General features: G+C 36.9%; 1 protein-coding gene across 6 annotated transcripts in view; it reads left to right on the top strand.

Annotated features, from left to right (window-relative positions):
• Positions 1 to 17,705, top strand: part of KLF12 (KLF transcription factor 12) — a 258,868-nt gene that overhangs the window by 2,574 nt on the left and 238,589 nt on the right. The window contains exon 1 of one of the 6 annotated variants that reach the window (XM_085309506.1): positions 214 to 232. The exons of the other annotated variants lie outside the window; for them this stretch is intronic. The gene's annotated coding sequence lies outside the window, so the exon portion shown is untranslated. Of the gene's footprint in view, positions 1 to 213; positions 233 to 17,705 lie in introns of those variants that run through there. 6 annotated transcript variants of the gene reach the window in all.

Here is a 17,705-nt window from a genome sequence, read left to right as displayed (position 1 = left end):
TTGCGTCTGTGTCGGGAGGAGAGGGGGGTTGTCGGTGTTTTTTATTCTCCTTTCCTCTTTGCTGTTTGAGGCTTTGGCAGTGTGTGTGCGGCAGCAGCGTTGGCCGTGGGGCTGCTAGTGGGTGCAGGATGACGTCACCCCTTAGCGGCCGGGGCGCAGCACCCGTGCACGCCCCCCCTCCCCCCCAGTCAGCACAGGACTCGCCAACAGCCACTTCTGCTGATCAGCAAAGGTGGTATTTACCTCTTTTTTTTTTTTCTTTTTTTTCCCACCTCGGTCTTATACCTGGAATCGATAGGGTGGGCAGCCAGAGGAGGGCTAGTGAAGGGAACACCTTTCTTTAGGCAGACCTTTCATTAGGATACTGGCAGCTTTACAAGGTGGGTTGGACTCTCTCTCCCCCTTTTTTTTTTTGTTCTCTTTTTTTTCCAATTAATGGAGCAGTGAATAAAATTTAAAGAGGACTGTGAAAATTCAGATTTTCTCTTTCTTCCCCTAGTATTTGACTGCAGGGAAAAAATAAGCTCTTTAAGAAGTAGGAGAAGTTCCATGGAGCATTGGGGAGTACTGGGGTGTGTAGGGGGAAGCTGGAACGGAATATAGTGTTTGGGAGATACTGTTTGGTCTCTACTTCTGATAATGAAGCAATATCAAACGTATGCAGAGTGAAGGGTGGAAAATGAGTCCCCTCCCTTTCCATGTTTTTCCCCTTCCTCCCCCCCCCCCAGCAGTACTTAGTGGTAATATTTTCAGGCCTGTCCACTGTCTGTTGTGGAAAAAGCTTTGCTGAAAAGGACCCTGAGAGCCCAATAGAGAGCAGAAACATATATATATATATATATATATATATACACACACACACACACATATATATATATTATATATATATACACACACACACACATATATATATATATATATATATATATATATCTCAACTTCTACTTCTAGAAATAAACTTTAAGATTTCAGGTCACACTACTCATGGAACCCTCTGCCAGGTGTTTCTGTTGCAATTAGCCTGATCGGAATATGTGCCAGTTGAGTTTTACTTCAGAGTAGAGGAAGTCTAAATACTGCATGGTTGAGTAAGTTCTTCTCCCATAAGGTGGTAGAGTGGGGTTATCAAAGGGCTTAGGTTGTAAGTGATTGTGGTAGTGATCATCTCTGTTTGCTCTTCCGTTCCCACACCAATGTGCTGTGTGATGTTACCACCATAATTAAATAGAAATACAGACAAAATTTGTGAGCAGAATATGCATTGTCTTTCCCAAGGGTTCAGGGATCTCTTTCTACACTGTGATATTGCAGAAGCTCTGTATAATTCAGAGCRTGTGATAGTGCTCAGAGGGTACCTGTTGGCTGGATTACTCTGTCCATACTGAGTAATTATGTAGGGAAAGTGTGTGCATTCTCTAATCATTGGGTAAAGCAATGTCTTTTTATGCCAATGTCTGTTAGCTGGTGTTCCCAAAGTTGTCAAGCTGTAGTCTTCATACTTGAAAATCACMTCTGTGGCTGCTGGTAGTGTTTTTCAGTATGGCCAACCTCCTTTTTTCCATTTCTTAAGTGAATAGATATCATTTGCGTTGTGTAACAAGTCTTTTCGATACAAGATTGGTGTTGACTAAATCTTTGTATTTGTCAAATGAAGTAAAATATGAGACTGTGAATAAGGTGCTTGTATATTAATAAAGCAAGGGAAAATAATTGTTGAAGTGTTTTGCCTGTGGCTTTTTGGAATATTGTATCTTTATCTATCTTTTTGGAAGATGACTGTGAGATTTGCCTTTCTCTGACATAAATGCAAAATGAAACAAGAAAATAATTTCTTGAAATGGAAATTTCATTTTTAGAARAGTTGAAATGGATGCAGCACTGAGACTTTGACCTTCTCAGCTCTTGACTAGTGGTTGTTTACTACAGCTGCAGCTGTGTGTTTTTGAAAGAGGAGGAGCTGCAAACACAAGCATGCTCACTTTCCTGAGCTAAGAAGAAAACACATAACAAGGCATGACGTTTCAAAGTGAGGTGTACAGAAAAAGTATTAAGCAGTCAGATTGTGGCTTTTGCTTTACTTTTGTGCAGTGTATGCTATGCTGTATCTGTGAGATGGATTTTGAGTCTCGGAAGTGCAAATGTGAAAGCATGAAATGACTACACTTCCTACGCAGTGAAAAAGAAGTTACTTTTTTCAAAAAWTAAGTACATACTTTATGCTAGAAAAGATTTTTTTTTTTTTTACTATAATGCTAAAGGCACTTCCAACAGTGTTGTTCGATCAGTCAAAAGTTCCATGAAACCTTACCCTATGAGCCTGCAGTGTTCAACAACTGAACTTTAGACAGTCCTTGTTCCAACTAATTTTTTTGGGGGGGGAAATCAATATTAGATATGCAAATAAGGAACAAGAGTTACATTTGATGAATCACACTTRAAATGTTTTTTTAGTTTATATTAGACAAAGCTACTTTGACACGCTTGGCTGGAGTGTTGTCTAAACCTAATATATGTATCACCGTTGCAAAAGTGGGTAAAATTGGACTAATGCAAGGATAACTATGCAGTCTTTTTGTAAAAAAAATTATTATTGAACTGTGTTAGTGCTGCTGCATTTACATTTGGAAATTTACTTCTGTGTAGAAGATGTGCTTAGATTTGATGCTTTAAAGTCCRTGAACTTTCTCTCACTTTCTTGAAGTTTGGTGTGATTGGTGGTTTGAAGTTAATTTGTGCTTTCATATTTGTTCATAGACAGTAAATCTAATACAGAAATGGTAGTCTGTTCTAAAATTTTATTTATTTAACGTTTGATAGCAGAGAACTTGTAAAAGAATACTGAAAGATAGAAGGAGGAGAAAACTCAAGGTAGCTATGGTTAGAAGTCAGTATGCCTCCACTATATATAACACTAAGCTTGTGCGGATTTTTCTTTCTTGATTTCAGCATATAATCTCTTGGTATTTATCAGAAAGCATGATCTAGACTCTGGTCCAGCCAAAATCAAAGTATAATATAAAAATATTTTTTGCATTTGTCTGCTGCCAGATTATGTGATTTGAACTGAAGAAAAAGACTTTTAATGATGGCTGTGCGTTGGTATTGCAATTATTTATGTCCTGCATTTTTGGGAAGGGATGGCATAAGCCATCCCTATGTTACTCAGCCGAAATACATGGTAAAACTTGGCTCAGGAGTGAACGTATGACTTCACGTGAAGTGTATTCAGGGACTGAAATTAGCACAGGCCCATGTATAATTCTGGGCGCTTTTCTTGAAGGGAAGGGATCCTCTTTCTCTGCTGCCTCTTCCTTGCCACATTACAGGATAGAGGTGACTCAGTGAAGCCAACCTCAGCCCGCTGGCTGTAATAGCCCTTGTGACGGTTTTGTTGTGTGTATGAAATTAGTCTAATCTTGGATCCTCCGGCACTGTCTCCTCATCAGCTTCAGGGAGCTCCCTTAACCTCCAACCTTTAAGCCTCATACTGATTATTTTTCTTCATGTTTTCCACATCTGTGCGCATTAGCGCCTTTGTCACAGGAACCTCTTCAGCTGCACGTACAAAGGTAGCATTTTTCCAGGTGCTGTCTTGCTGATTGTTCCTTTTTTGTTAAGTCTGTTAACATCACTAAATTAAGGATGTAAAAGCTAAGATACATCAGAACTAAAATTGCTKGCGTAGGGGCATGTGAAGTCACATTAACTAAAGACTGTTAAAATATGTACATTTTGAAATGGAATAAAATTTTCAAAGACTGTTGTATTTTTTTTTTATCTTCAAGTTTGCTTGTTTGTTTTTTGGCTGTACTCAAGAAACAATAATTTGATCGTGCACAGTGGTGTTTATCCTTACACAGGTCGCTTAGTGCTCGAATTGACGAGCTTTGGAGTTGCAGCACAGACCAGCACCACTTGAGTTAAAGGAATGTCTGGTTAGCAGTAGCATGCTTTTGTCCTTTGTGTGAACCAGCCTTCAGTGCAGGAATGAAGTACACTCTTTGCTAATGGCTGGCACTGTTTGCTACATAGCAGAGTACTGGTGGGACTCAAAAATCCTCAGCTTTGTTTCTGGCTCTGGGGGGGTGAGTGTGTTCTAGTTGTTTAAACATAGAACAATTAAATGCATAACCTTGGACATCTCTGCAGTAAACAGGATAATTAATCAGATGGTGAATCATGTTGGAGAGCTGAATTTTAGTCTCAGTTCTGCACCTAACATAACCACTTCGTTACCCTCCCTGTAAGATGGGAAGCACTGATCCTAATTCCTGATTAGCACATGGCGCTGTTCAGTGGTCAGAGCTGCAAAGAACACAAGGTTATAAATGCTAACACTGATTCTCCCACAATCACATAGTGATAGTTTATTTTTCTTAGCCTTCTTCAACCTAGGCCAGGCAGTACTTCACTAATGGTGGTATTGCATCTGTCTTTTTTGGAGTCCTAGATTGCTGACTGCAAGGTGGGAAGCACAATGAGGCCTGTCAGCAGGTCGGTACAACTGATGTGCTCAGAGACTACTGGAAGTATGTTTGAGTTCGTTAGCAGAGTCAGAAGCTTTCCTGCAAGGCTCTGTAAGCCTTCCTGAGCATGTACAAGTTGTAGTTCTTGGATGTTTTGTCCAGATCTCAACAGACTGTCACTGAAGTGGGTAAAGGCATCTAACCCGTGCAGTTTCTTCTTTAAAAAGTACAGATCTTTTTTCCATGGCTCAATGAGGGAGAATATTTCCAAATTAAAATAGTGCAAATTATTTTTTTAGGGTCCTTACATCCCCCCAGATTGTCAGAAATAGGTGACAGTTTGGTTTGAGAGTTCTCAACACCATCCTTCACAGAAGCAAACACTGGAGAATTTCAGCTGAAATTACTAAGGTTTCATAAACAAAATAGTAAGGTAGTATTAACAATTTTTAATATGAATATCAAAAAATACTTGTGATAGTTGTCATTTACCTTTGATGTTATTTCTTTTTTTCTGTGGGACCAGCTTTTTCAGGTGGAGGTGCAAAAAAYTGAGAATTGTGTTTTCAAAGATGTGGTAACAGTTGGTCATCTAAGTTAGCCAAAAAGATATTTAGATTTTGTTACTCATTGTCAGTTCTTCCTAAGAAAAATTAAAGCTATGACAATGTTATCCGGTAGCACTGATATGAATCTGAGCAGGACTTGACTTCAAATGAGAATAWCATTGAAGTGATTTTTCTTTTGTATCCATTTGTTTTTATTTTGAGCATGCAATGCTGGCATAAAGCAATTTTGAATTAGTCTTTGAATATTGGTTGGCAGTGTTCTAAGTCAACATGTAGAGAGCTRTGATTCATGGCACTTTAAAATATTTTTAAATGTTGAACAGTAGTTGGAGCTCTTCCAATTCTTTTTCATAGAATCTTTCAGTTGCAAGGAGATTTTGGATAAGTGGGAAATGAAATGATTTTCTTAAAACCCAGCAGTGAGGAAAACCCTTTCCTTTCTGATTCCTGTAAATCGKTAAGAGTTATAAGATGACTTAATTTTTCAGTGATTGTATCTGATCAATAGTCTTCTGTACAGGCAACGTCCTACATAATTTTAGAAGGAAAAAATAAGCAAAATAGATAGTGTTTTTTTMCTTCTGAAAGGGAAAGCATGTAAACTCAGTGTATTTAGCAGAAAGATTTGTAAGCTGTTAATTCATCAGCAGTAGCATTGCCATTTTCACTTTTACTTTCCAGATCCACATTCAGCTAAATCAGCCTTTTTCTAAAATGTCTTTGACATCTATGTAAAGAGTATATCTCAATAATTCTGGATTTTCTATTTTGAGAAGATGGAGAAACTGATAAATGTCTAATTTTTGGTTGGGTTTCTGTTGGAATAAAGTTTACAGTAGACACAAGTAAACAAATTAAGCATAGCACAAAGTGAAGAGGAATTTACTAGATTTAGTACAAATTTTCTTCTTTGCATCCTAACTGATGTGTAAGACGGGTTTATTTTTGCTCACTGGAGATGTACTGTCCTTTTGTTTTCATGTATTGCTGGATTTAGAATTATATTCGTATTCTAGAGAAGCACATGAACTAGGAAGTGATGGGAGTCTTGAGTCTACACATAATAATCACATAAGATGAGGGAGGCTTCTGAGTTCTAATGAATAGCTTCAATAAARTATGTTGCTTTCTTTAAAGGAAGCAGCTCAACCTCACATCAGAGGTGTGTACTAAAATCATCATGCCACAGTCATGCTTTATGGTCAAAAGTGTGTATAGTTGTTCTATGCAAAGTGAATAGCTCCTGTGGGAAAATTTGTTGGAATCCCATCTCTGAATCTCTGCCAAGTTCCAGCATTAGATGAGTCACAGGGGATATATAGGGTCATCTCTGAGTCCCCAGGAAGGGAGGGAGGTTGAACCAGGTCTCTCCTGTCCCAAGCAGAGGCTTCACCAGTGGACTTTGGTGGAAAGGTAAGAACGATGCCATCATCATTTGTTGGTGACAAGAAGGTGGCACTTTTAGATTGTGTTTCTAAATCAAATACAAATTATATGCTGAAGGAATCCATTTCTCTCTGTTGGAAGTCTAAGATGACTGGCTTGCACGTAGAGATGTGCTCTGCATTTGTTTAAAGATAGGTGACAGGGGTTCTACTGTGTGTGTGTGTGTGTGTGTGTGTGTAAATCCTTAGAAAACCATTTCCATCTCTCCAGGATTCACTGATTGGAATGAATAATGTATTTCCTGCTTTGGGGACTCATTCTGTGGCTTCCATTATTTGGTATTTAATTTGCCCTGCATATTGTGAGAGCAGACATGCTTTACTGGGCTACAGATTCCTTTGGTAGGGTGAGCACCAGAAGTGTATTTGTCTAGTACCTAAGTCATTTTGTGGGCATAGCCTGAAGTCTGTCAGCATAAGTGAAAAATACTTGTACTTTCAGATCCCTCCCCAAATTGTTAAATTCCATGCATATGCCAGTTTCATGGGCACCTCTTTTTCCTCTCCTAAAAAAGAGGAATTAAAAGAGGAAGAAAGTTTCTTTTATGGTTAGTTCTGACTGCAGTCAATTTGATGCACTTGCATCTATCAGTTCTTGTCACTGCACGTTTGGCTATTGCATTGTCTTCTACCTCTTTTTAACAGTGCTATTCTGCTGCTTTTTAGGTGAAGAGTATTGTTTCCTCTGACATCTCTTCCTCTTTATAACCCTTTCATTAATACTCTGAGTGGAATAGTAGCTTGTAATTAAAAGGCTTTTTAAATTTAAACTAAACTTTACTTGAATTTAACTCAGATTTTCTTGATTATTTTATAGCTGTCTTTCCTCTGTGAAAAATTTAGCAAATCTAACTACTTTCCCCCTCCCAGTTTATGCTTTTTTCTTCCAGCCTTTTTGCTCAGACTGCTGTCCTTCTTCTAAGCCCTTCCACTGAATAAATCAGTGGTTCTTAACAATTTTAAGTGAATAAATAGGATTACTTGCTCCATATAAGTGGTATCTTCCAGTTGTTCAGAGACTAATTAACAACTTGCCTGAGATGGGCTGTCCACCTGAGAGAGTGATTTTTCCATGGCAACTTCTATCTGTACAGAAAGTGGAGCAGGTGACAGACATGGTAAGAATTTCTGTATGTGCTTGGCTTTGATTGTGGAAGTGTCCTTCAGTAGACTGAGCATGAGCAAAGCCCAGTCCTGAAGCAAAGCTCGTTTGCTGGAGTTAACTTGGCTTCTGTTCTTCACGTAAAGCATACCCACACCTGGAGACTAATCAGACTTCTTGTGCTTTTGGGTTGTGATAGAAGATGAGGTAGTGAAAATGGTAGTGAAGGWTGTTGCTGCTGTTAGATAGAAATGTAGCACAAAGTGTTCTTATTTTGTATCAATGGAAGATTAGAAATATGAAAATATTGCCAGTTAAAGTGCTTTCCTTTTTCTTGAGTTGTGCAATGTTAAAGTTAAATCTGCAAAACTGAAAAAAAAGATATGTCCATATAAAAGAATCTGAAAAGTGACTTATATAGAAGGGAGTAGAGGTGAGACTTAATATGCTGTGATGTTCATTTGATGTGATGCAAAACACTAATTCTCATCAATGATCTTCAGACAGTGTAGTGTTTTTAGATAAAAGTTGAATGATTAGACTGTGACTTCTGTRAAAAAGTTTGAGGATTGCCAATTGTGTGAAATATAGTAATCATGCCATAAAAACATCTTGAAAGTATTGAAAATGCCATTGAAAAATAGAAGCCAAGTTCAGCCAATATAYGTTTCAAATCCTTTTAAGGATTTCTGCCTGAGTGAACAAGGTTGAATTTAGCCATAGCTGCTGAATTCAATTTATTCTTCCACTTCATATGATCACTGTTTTTGGARAACTGTCTAGTGCTATGTCTCTTTAGTAGGAGGCTTTCAACTTGAATCCGAACTCTTATTTCAGTGTTTCAGTAGGTTTAGAAGGAGGACTTTCGTAGGCTTTGTTACTATAAAACTACCATCCTTGCCTTCGGTGTCTGGCGTAGGCTCTCTCTATACTGCTTTCCACTTYTGCCTGAACATGGACTCTAATATTAGAGAGGGAGATTTGCTTCTCATAGGCTAAGGAGGTTTATACCCCACAATAAAGCAGCATGCAAAATATATTTTAAGTTCACAATGACTTAACAAAAAGACTTGGAAAGTGCAGTGTTCTTAACTGAAAGTGCAGTGTTCTTAACTGAAGTGTGAAGCTACATGTCAAGTTCAGTGTCAACTTGAAGGGTGCTTTCAGATGGTGCCTTATTCTGTTTAAAGTCTTTAGTTAAGGGTGGACATACTTGCTTTTAAGCAGGTATCAGAAGGAACTTAATGTAAAGTCAAATTAAGTTGTATTCATTGGGGGAAAGGACTTAGTGAAGTGAGCAGAAATATTTCTTTTARTTTTTAAGCATGGGATCAAATTGTAGATTCATAAATTTGAAGATCAGATGAGACCATTATGATCATTTAATTCAATTGAAATAATGCAGTCAGTAGAATTTCAGTTAAGCCTGTATTAAGCAAGCATCTTCTGTTGGAACTAGAACATTTTGTGGATATACAGTTGTAATATAAAAGACCTCATGTGATGAGGAATCAACTAGATTCTTTTGGAAGTTGTTCAAGTGATTGTAATTACTCTAACCTTGATGTGTTATTTTTTCTCTGAATTTGTGCATATATTTGCCTGCCAGCCATTTAACCTTGTTATACCTCTGTCTCATAAGTGAGTGGTCAACCAGTCTCTTGTCGGTTCCTTCTCTGCCTTCATTCTCAGAGTTTGCATAATTGAATGGTACTTTAATTTGCAGCTGTTGGAGAGGGTGAATTGATTTAAATCATTTGACTTAAAGTAGCAAGCAAGAGACTTTGATTTAAACAATTGTTTTTAATCTTTTCTTATTTTTGTACATTTTATTCCTATTTCCATTCCATTTCCAATGATTCCCATTGGCAGTGACATTAAGTACACWGATACGCAGCAGAATAAACAGTTTGTATACAAGGTATGCTCCAATTGTGAGCTGAGAGAATGCGTTATATGTATGCCTTTTTATTAAAAATATTTAATGTTCATTTACTCGTATTTTTGATTTTTCCAATTTCAATAAAGCTAATTGTTTTTTATTTACTAGATGGTTTAACTTCGGTACCAGCTTTGTCAAGCTATACTTTGATAGAAATCAGAATTTGTATAAAATGTATAAATCGTCATTTAAGCTATTTGAATATTTTAATGTGCCAAGTTACTATAAAAGTAGTATTTTAAAGTATTAAAAGGTATTTTTGTTTAAACAAAAATTGGTTCGATTGGTTTGTAAAAACCWATTTTTATATTAAATAAAGAGAATAGGTAACTAATGAAACTCACAATCTAAAATGTCCTTGAGTGTTTTTGAGCTAGTRGATATCATCCTTCAGCATATTCTTTATATTAAACTGGAAGAGAAAAATAAATTTACCTAGTTTTTTTGCTCCCACTAGATTTTTAAATTTTTGAACAAGGTAATTACTTGTAGTAGAATAAGTGGTGAGAAAGAAGCTAGTCTTGTATGCGCACCTGCTTATTCATAAATTTACTACAATTCAGCTTTTTAGTCAGTGATTTTTCTCAAGTTAGTATGATGTTTTCTTTGAAACTTTAAAGGCAAATGAGTACTGCTTGAGCATTGACAAAATGGGAATTAAAATCATTGCTGTAATTTCTAACTTAATTTTGTCTTTTAACTTTCTAGAAAAGAATAATTAAAATAAAAATCAGAWTTTTTCATTAGAACAGATAATGTTATTAAAGGAAATCACTTTTTTACTGTGCTATTTTTGGAATACTTTTTGTTAACCTGATTATTCTGGGTTTATTTAGTATTGCCAAAAGATAGAGTATATGTGTTTATATTTCAAATAAGTTACTCTCAGTTGACTGTACTGACACCTCATTTCTCAAGTGACTTTTCTGACACATTTATTCAGTRTCTTTTATTTAAATATGAAAAACAGTGCTTAGATTGGCTATAGAAATGAGATGAACATAATTACCCATGCTCAGTTTTTGGTGCAGTTATACTGTGTTGGACTTTTTAGACCGTATCTGTTTTAAAAAAGTGAGTAAGAAAATTAGTTGACTTGCTGAGCTCTGCTCAATTTCAGATTGTTCTATTCTTTCACAGTAATTTTGTCCTTGATGTCCTACTGGTATTTGAACAAGCTAGGGCTCTCTCCTACAAGTATTTCATTGCTTTTACAGCCTTCCTTCCATGCTGACATATATACTGACCTATTGTCAGTCTAGTCCAGGAAATCTAACTATAAAAATAAATTTTTACGTTTTATGACTTTAAAACTGTGATTAGAGATAACCCTGTAGGCAAGCCAAACAAAAGGTGTGCAATTCTTCCTTTTTCCTCCCCTTTCTCCCTAGCTTCTTCAAATAGCAACTGAAGGCCAAAATTATTTTTTGCCAAATATTTTTTGTTATATAGTTTTGTTCACAACTCCACTTCTGCTTGTATTTCTCTTGGAAACAGACGAAAGTAAGTAGAATGCAGAACTCTCAAATTGTACAATTAGAAATGAAATACCTTCCTCCCCCCTAAGGAAAGAAAAGGAAAATTTTTGGCTCTGTCACCTTCTTTTTCTGAGTTAACATACTACTGTAGATCATGTGAGAGCAGGATTAGGGACAGGGACCGTTGTCTAGTATAGTCTTGTGCAACAAGTCAGAAAATTCAAAAGTTGCCGTTCACAGGAAAAGTTTAATTCTTCAAGCTGTCTGTGAAGAAAGTGAAAACTTTAGCGTGGAAAGAGCACTGGAAGTGTGCTCAGGCACAATGGAGACTCTTTGCCAGAAGAACATATTGCTACACTCTTGAGAGAATTTTAAATCGGTATTTATTTATCTGCTTTTCTAAAAAGAAGGAGAAATACATTGTAAAAGAGATTTCCTATACAACTGGTACACCTCTACTACAAAACTAATTAGTCTGTAGGGAAACATCGCCTTTCTAAAATTAAATCAACCTCCCGTCGTATGGTACAATCCCAAATTTTGCTCCAGTTCCCCCTCCTCCTAACAAATTCTCCTTTGTTTAACTCCGCAACATCTTGATTTAGGCTTCCACTGAGGTACTTGAAGTGGGCTTATGCTTTACTGGGGGCTTACTACTATTCATGATTTTTATGCTCTTTATGGACCACCAGTTTATTAAGAAAGCCTCTTACAATCAAACAGTGGTGTTTGAGGCTTGTAAATAGCTCTCAGTGGAGCTTTTGAACTTTGTCTTCTGAGTATAGCTCTTCACATGGCAAAAAAGAAATGTGAGCCTGAAGCATTTTCACTCATTACCTTAAAATCCTTTCTCTACAAAAGTTAGTAATAATTTTACTTTTTACTAAAGTGAGAGTTTTAGATTTTTTTGTTGTTCTTTTACCAGCAATACCGCTTTTGTTTTCTCCACTCAATATTTATTGGCATTTTTTCTGTATGGTTTTGAAGGTTTTCTTATGCAGAATTAGTTCTCATTGCACATTTTTCCAAGTGTGAAAAACAGTCATTTCTTAAATTTATATTTTTATGTTATAGATGACATAGCATGTTATAGTTCYCAAGAGACCTAAAATTCTACTGAGGATTTATTACAGCAGTTCATGAAAATGTAGTGGTAAAGCAGAAACGGGTTATTTTTCTGACTTAATAGAGTAGACAGCTGGAACTGCACGTGGCATCTCTGTGCTAGTGTGTTGTGTTACCTTTGGGAAACTTTATGATAACCCACAACTTGCCACGTGTTAAGTAACTCCTTTTCTTCTGTTAAGGTCAAGCTGTCATGTGCATTTCATGTCCTGCTGTTTTGTAATTAAGGGCATCTAAGGTTCAAGGTGACGATAACTTCACTTGCAGTCTAGAATGAGTTTCCCTTGGGCCTTTTCTTGTCCTTGCACTCTGGATGTGCTGTCTTTTGTATGTATGTGCATATTTTGTTGTGTTACAGAGTGGCTCCAGTATCTTCTGAGAGTATTTTTACTCCTTCCCAGTCCTACAGTAAGTCCCTTGCTCTCTGGGATGAAGGGTGAATACAGAGGAGAGAAAATACCAAATGAGGGTGGGGGGAATAAAGGTCCAATAAAAGTCAACTAGTTTGTGCGCATGTGTATGTTTCATTAGTAAGTGGTGGCATAAAGAAAGCGCATCCTTGCTGAGCACTGACTAAAGATGTTTTGAAAAATTCATTTCCTGCTGGGTATACTTTTAATGCAGTGTAGATTTTTTTTATGGCAACAATAATTATTGCCCACGGAAGATCTTATCCATAGTAATATCTCAGTTCTGATCTTTGGAATCATATTTCTCATACTGTAGAGAACTTTGAGAAGTTTTGTAAGTCAGAAATTAGTTTTCCTACTTGACAAAAAAAGTTTGCATAGCTGTTGTGATGCCTGATATCGTGTGTGAAGTAATTCTGTTCAATGGTTTCATTTATTTGTTGTGCAGAGGCTCCTCTATTTTCATGTCAAAATTGAGTCTTTGTGCTGCTGCTTCTAGGGTTGTTGAAAAGTTACATGTTGGTTTCACATATTCTCAAACATGGATCCTTCTAGGTTGTAGGTTCAGTGGATACAGTAGGTACTGGATGCAGTAATTTTGTTATCTTCTGTCTTCATGGATGCAGGTCAGTGTCTTGTCATGTCAGGAGGAGATTGAGGGGCTTTCACTTTTCACTAGGGGCTAATGTTTCTATTGTAACACTGAGTCACCAAAGAATATTAATTTCTTAACCACTGTTGAGTTTCTCTGGGTGAATAAAATAATAAAATTCAGCAAATACAGTTCTGCATACAATTCTGGAGGGCTTCTTGTAGGAGATTACCAAAGTAGGTAGATGTGAACAAGGTGCTAATGTTGAAGTATGATGTGTATTTTCTAGTCTGTATTTTTTGATAAAACTTCCAACTCTGTTTTTCAACTGGAAACTTGTCTTAAAAAACTTCTAGGAGATAAGATAGTGTATTTCTTTTTCACTTTGAACTGTCTTCACTGTACAAGAGCACAAAAATATGGTTCCAGTCGTTTTGTTTTAAAAATTTACATCCTTACATTCATTGAAGTGGAATTCATACGTTTGTTTTTCCTACTTAATATTGTTCTTTACTTTTTCCTCTTTTCTTCATATAGAAATCTTTTTCATTGCTGTTTCATGGATGACCTTGCCTTTTCCAAGGATCCCATCCAGAAAATCACTTCAAATATATCTTATGCTCCTCAGGATTTTTTTTCTTATGCCTGAAAKATTCAGTAAGCTAATCGTGCCTTAAACTGATTGAATGTCTATCAAATAAGAAAAATTATACAAAAAATCAAGTAAGCAGAAATCTATTATAACATGTTACTCTGTCTCTAGATCTGGTCTCTATTTTCATTAGCATTTGAACTTTATTATCAGAAATGCATTATATATTTTTGGAGGGGGTGAGTAGGTATATTCTAACCTCAGTAGGTGTTGTGCTTACTGATAATTTAGGAGTCAGTTCATAATGCTATAATGAACATAATGCTATTTACCCTGAACTCTTCTAGATCTACCACTGGGAAAAATACTGTAGAAAAGCTCGGTAATATTAGGGTTATTATACATGTACCTCAGATTGCACATCACAAAGTCCATGGGGATTTCTGTAGGTAGTGGCTATGTAAGTTGCTTCAGCTGCTTCTACAGGCTGATTTTCTTTCTTTTTTTTTTTTTTTTTTTCCAGAAGATGTAAGGAAAAGTGTAACTTCTTTCCTTTGTGAGACCAGGAATAACTTCTATGAACCATGTAGCCATTAAAAGTATATTGGAGGAGGCTATTTGCAAGAGGTATTACCCACTTGGTTTCCTTCGAAATGTGAAACATGATTTATAAATATTGACTTGAGAAGGCTGCAGCTTAGAGAAAATTCTAAACTATTGGTTCAGGCTTTTAAATTAATATCTCTGAAGAGTTCAGGCCATATTGAAAGTTACTGCACGTCCACAAAATGTTATTTATAATAATTCTGAGTTTATATGATTCTTGATGTAATGATTAATTCTGAATGCAGGAGTATTGAGAGCGAATTTGTGAATCTGAGAGTGTTTTGTGGAATAAGGAATGCTGACTTAGGATCCTTGGCTCTGGTTTCGTGTGTGTTGAACAACCCAAATACCACTGAAGTTAATGAATTAATAGTCGTAAAATCAGATCATTGGTGCCTTATTCAATTGATGGCCTGCAACCTTGAATTCTTTCTTCTCCATAGAAATAGACATTATAGTCACCATTCAGGTCTTGCAGGTGTTTCTGAGATTCTTGGAGGATGTTTTGTATGTTCTTTGTTGCATTCATACAAAAGATTTTGTGATAAGCCTAAGTAAACTACATTTCCTAGGTAAGTTATTTTTATTGTGTAGAAATATTAATCTGTGTTTGTTTTTAAAGGCTGCTGATCAGAATTTGGGCCTGTTAGGCTTGTTAAAATTTTCAGAATGGAAAGATCTTTATCCCTGGACTGTAGTGTAAACTATACAGAGCATTCTGATTTTGATATTAGATTCATTTTGGGGAAAAGGAGGGTATGGGAGAAAAAGCATACTGCAGAGCCTGGTGTACATTTTATGAGTGCTGAGTTGTATACTGCATGGAAAAGAGAATTAAAATTGCTTCTGTAAGTTCATTACTGAGGAAGAAGTCTTGATTTGTTCAATCAGACCAAGGTATTGCAGTCTGTGGTTTTACATATGCTGCTTCTAGCGTCAGTGCTGGCTTAAGCTGTTGCCATCCATCTCCCAGGGTGCTTGTCCCTCTGCATGCTGTACTCATCATTCATCCTGATCCCACTGTTAGTAATGGCACAAACTAAACTGGATCGAGGAACTTGTCTGACTTCTTGGGTTTTGCTACCTTATTCCTAACTTTGGGTCAGTTTTCTAATCTGACTCATTGTTCACCTCCTCAAACAGTTGTGGCTGTGCATGAGTGGAACGGGTGGCTACCTGGCCAGTGCTACCAACGTAAGAGGCACCACAGACGGTTTCCGAAGTTAGGACTGTAACAGCCTTACGTTCCCTACATTTTTAATTGGGAAAAAAACATCTCCAGAGCAGAGTTTAGAATTGGGGTTTCTCCAGTGAAAAGTCAGTCCTACTTGTATTTGTTGACTATAGTGCTCGTTCTTTCATAGTTAGGGCTGTGAAAAGCAGAACATGGTTTGTAAGAAGACATTATTGTTAAGACTAGATGATGTAATTGGAAAGAATACAAGCATGTGAGCCTATGCTTCTGTTTCAGACCTGAAGAACTTATGTGTCCCAAACCACAGCTTTTTGTTTTTTATCCAAATGCATTACTTGTTTAATGCAAAATATTATTACTTCTTTTAAGTTGTGTCTTGCTTGGTGATTATAAAGTAGCTTATGGTGAGTACTCTTCTTACATGGCTGCCTTAAGTAAGGTGAGATGGATCCCAGTTTACCTACCTCTTTAGCTACAGAGGTAGTTAACACTGGAGGTRGGAGGCAGGATTTAGGCAGGAAGCTCTGCAGGTGCTTGAGTGATGCTTGAAGAGGTCAGGCACTAAACATTCAGAGGCACTTAATGCCTCACAGCCAAAGACCACTAAAATATGTATGTCAGTGTGTCACAGGTGAGACACTGTACAGGTCTTATGTACTGTGGGAATGAATATCAACAGCAGATAGGAGACCACAAAAGCCCTTTCTGCATGGGCCAAGTAATGGTATTCTTTTCATCAAGCCACTTTAACTGAGACAAAAGGCCTTGTTAAACACTTTGTGAATAATAACATCCTGAAGGTTATAAGAATTTCTGATGTGTATGCTAAGRAGGAATTAATCTGTATTGTTTAAAATGACTGCTGCTAGTGGGTAAAGCCGATCTGCTGCTGACTTGTTACGTGCAGAGGCTATAAGAGACAATGTCAGAGGCTGTGAAATGGCAAAATACTAATCACTGGGAAAAGGGAATCAGGGACCTGTTGAAAGAGAGAAAGTGCGTATGCAGAAAAGACCTGGTGGGAAAAGGCAGCGGTGCAGAACTCCATGGAGGTTCTTACTGTTGATAACTAGTGTACAGAACTGTTAAGCAGAAGGGAAGGTCTGTAAATRTGAAAGAAAGTTTTCTTGGTCAGTGTTCCTTTGTAGAGAAGGAGGGAGAGAAAGGGAAGTGCTTATATGCTTGATGAGTCCTATTTGAAAGTCCACAGATAAAGCAGAAAGTAGAGTTTTTTTATCGTTAAAGGCAGAACAGCAGATATTCAGAGTCATTTGTTGAGGATGATGAAGATGCATCCAAAACCAATGAATATGGTGGCTTATAATGCCAAACATAACTGTTTTCTTTTTTTGTTAGTATTTATGGCAAATGAACTGTGGTTCTTCATGTAACCAAATAAACTACATGGATTACTACAAAGTAAGCTAAGATAGAAACAAGGATTTACTATGTAATAGAGTTCTGCTAAAATTATGCGATCTTTTTAAATGTAAAAGGATTCCACCAATACCAACTGAACTTCATATTGAAGAATTGATTATAAGAGAAATGCTCCCAGGTGAAAGCAGAGCAGCAGTCACTGCTCTGTACTTCTCCTTAGAAGGAGGAAGGGATAACTACAGTGAAAGTGTATGGAGAATTTTCAGAATGTGAAAATAAACGAAGGAAACCTGTGAGATGGTGGTGTGATATGACTGATATTTGAAAAGATAGGATTATTCTGAGTTCTTTTATTTCATAATTTGATGTCCATTGATGTTTCATAATYTTGAATATCCCTTAATTTGAGTCATTAGAATAGTAGCCACAGAAGATATGAAGCCTCTCAGGTGGTGTTCAGGAAAACATGCGCTTGGCCCTGTAGCTTCTTTCAATTTTCTTTATTTTTCTAGGGTGTCAGCAGTAAATCATTAGTTGCCATCTTGTGGAGGTACAGGAAAACTTTAAATGCTTAGTGTTTTTCCACTTGAATATTGATGCTATTTRCAGCTCTGTGCGCCTCATTGTTTCTAGCACGTATGATTAGATTTAAGAAATAGATATGTGATATTTATTTAGCTATTGTTTGAGTAATAGTGAAGGCTCAGAGCATCCTGGAGCTCTGCAGTGGCTCCAGAGGAACAGCATTAACATCGACAGTATCAGTCCTCAGAACTGTTGGCTTTTACCTCAGGTTATATTGA

The sequence above is a fragment of the Rhea americana genome, unplaced genomic scaffold (genome assembly GCF_003343005.1).
Source record: "Rhea americana isolate MKP2758 unplaced genomic scaffold, rheAme1 scaffold_3, whole genome shotgun sequence".
Taxonomy (NCBI): domain Eukaryota; kingdom Metazoa; phylum Chordata; class Aves; order Rheiformes; family Rheidae; genus Rhea; species Rhea americana.
The sequence above is the reverse complement of the archived record's forward strand: the minus strand, read 5'-3'. Positions and strand labels throughout refer to the sequence as shown.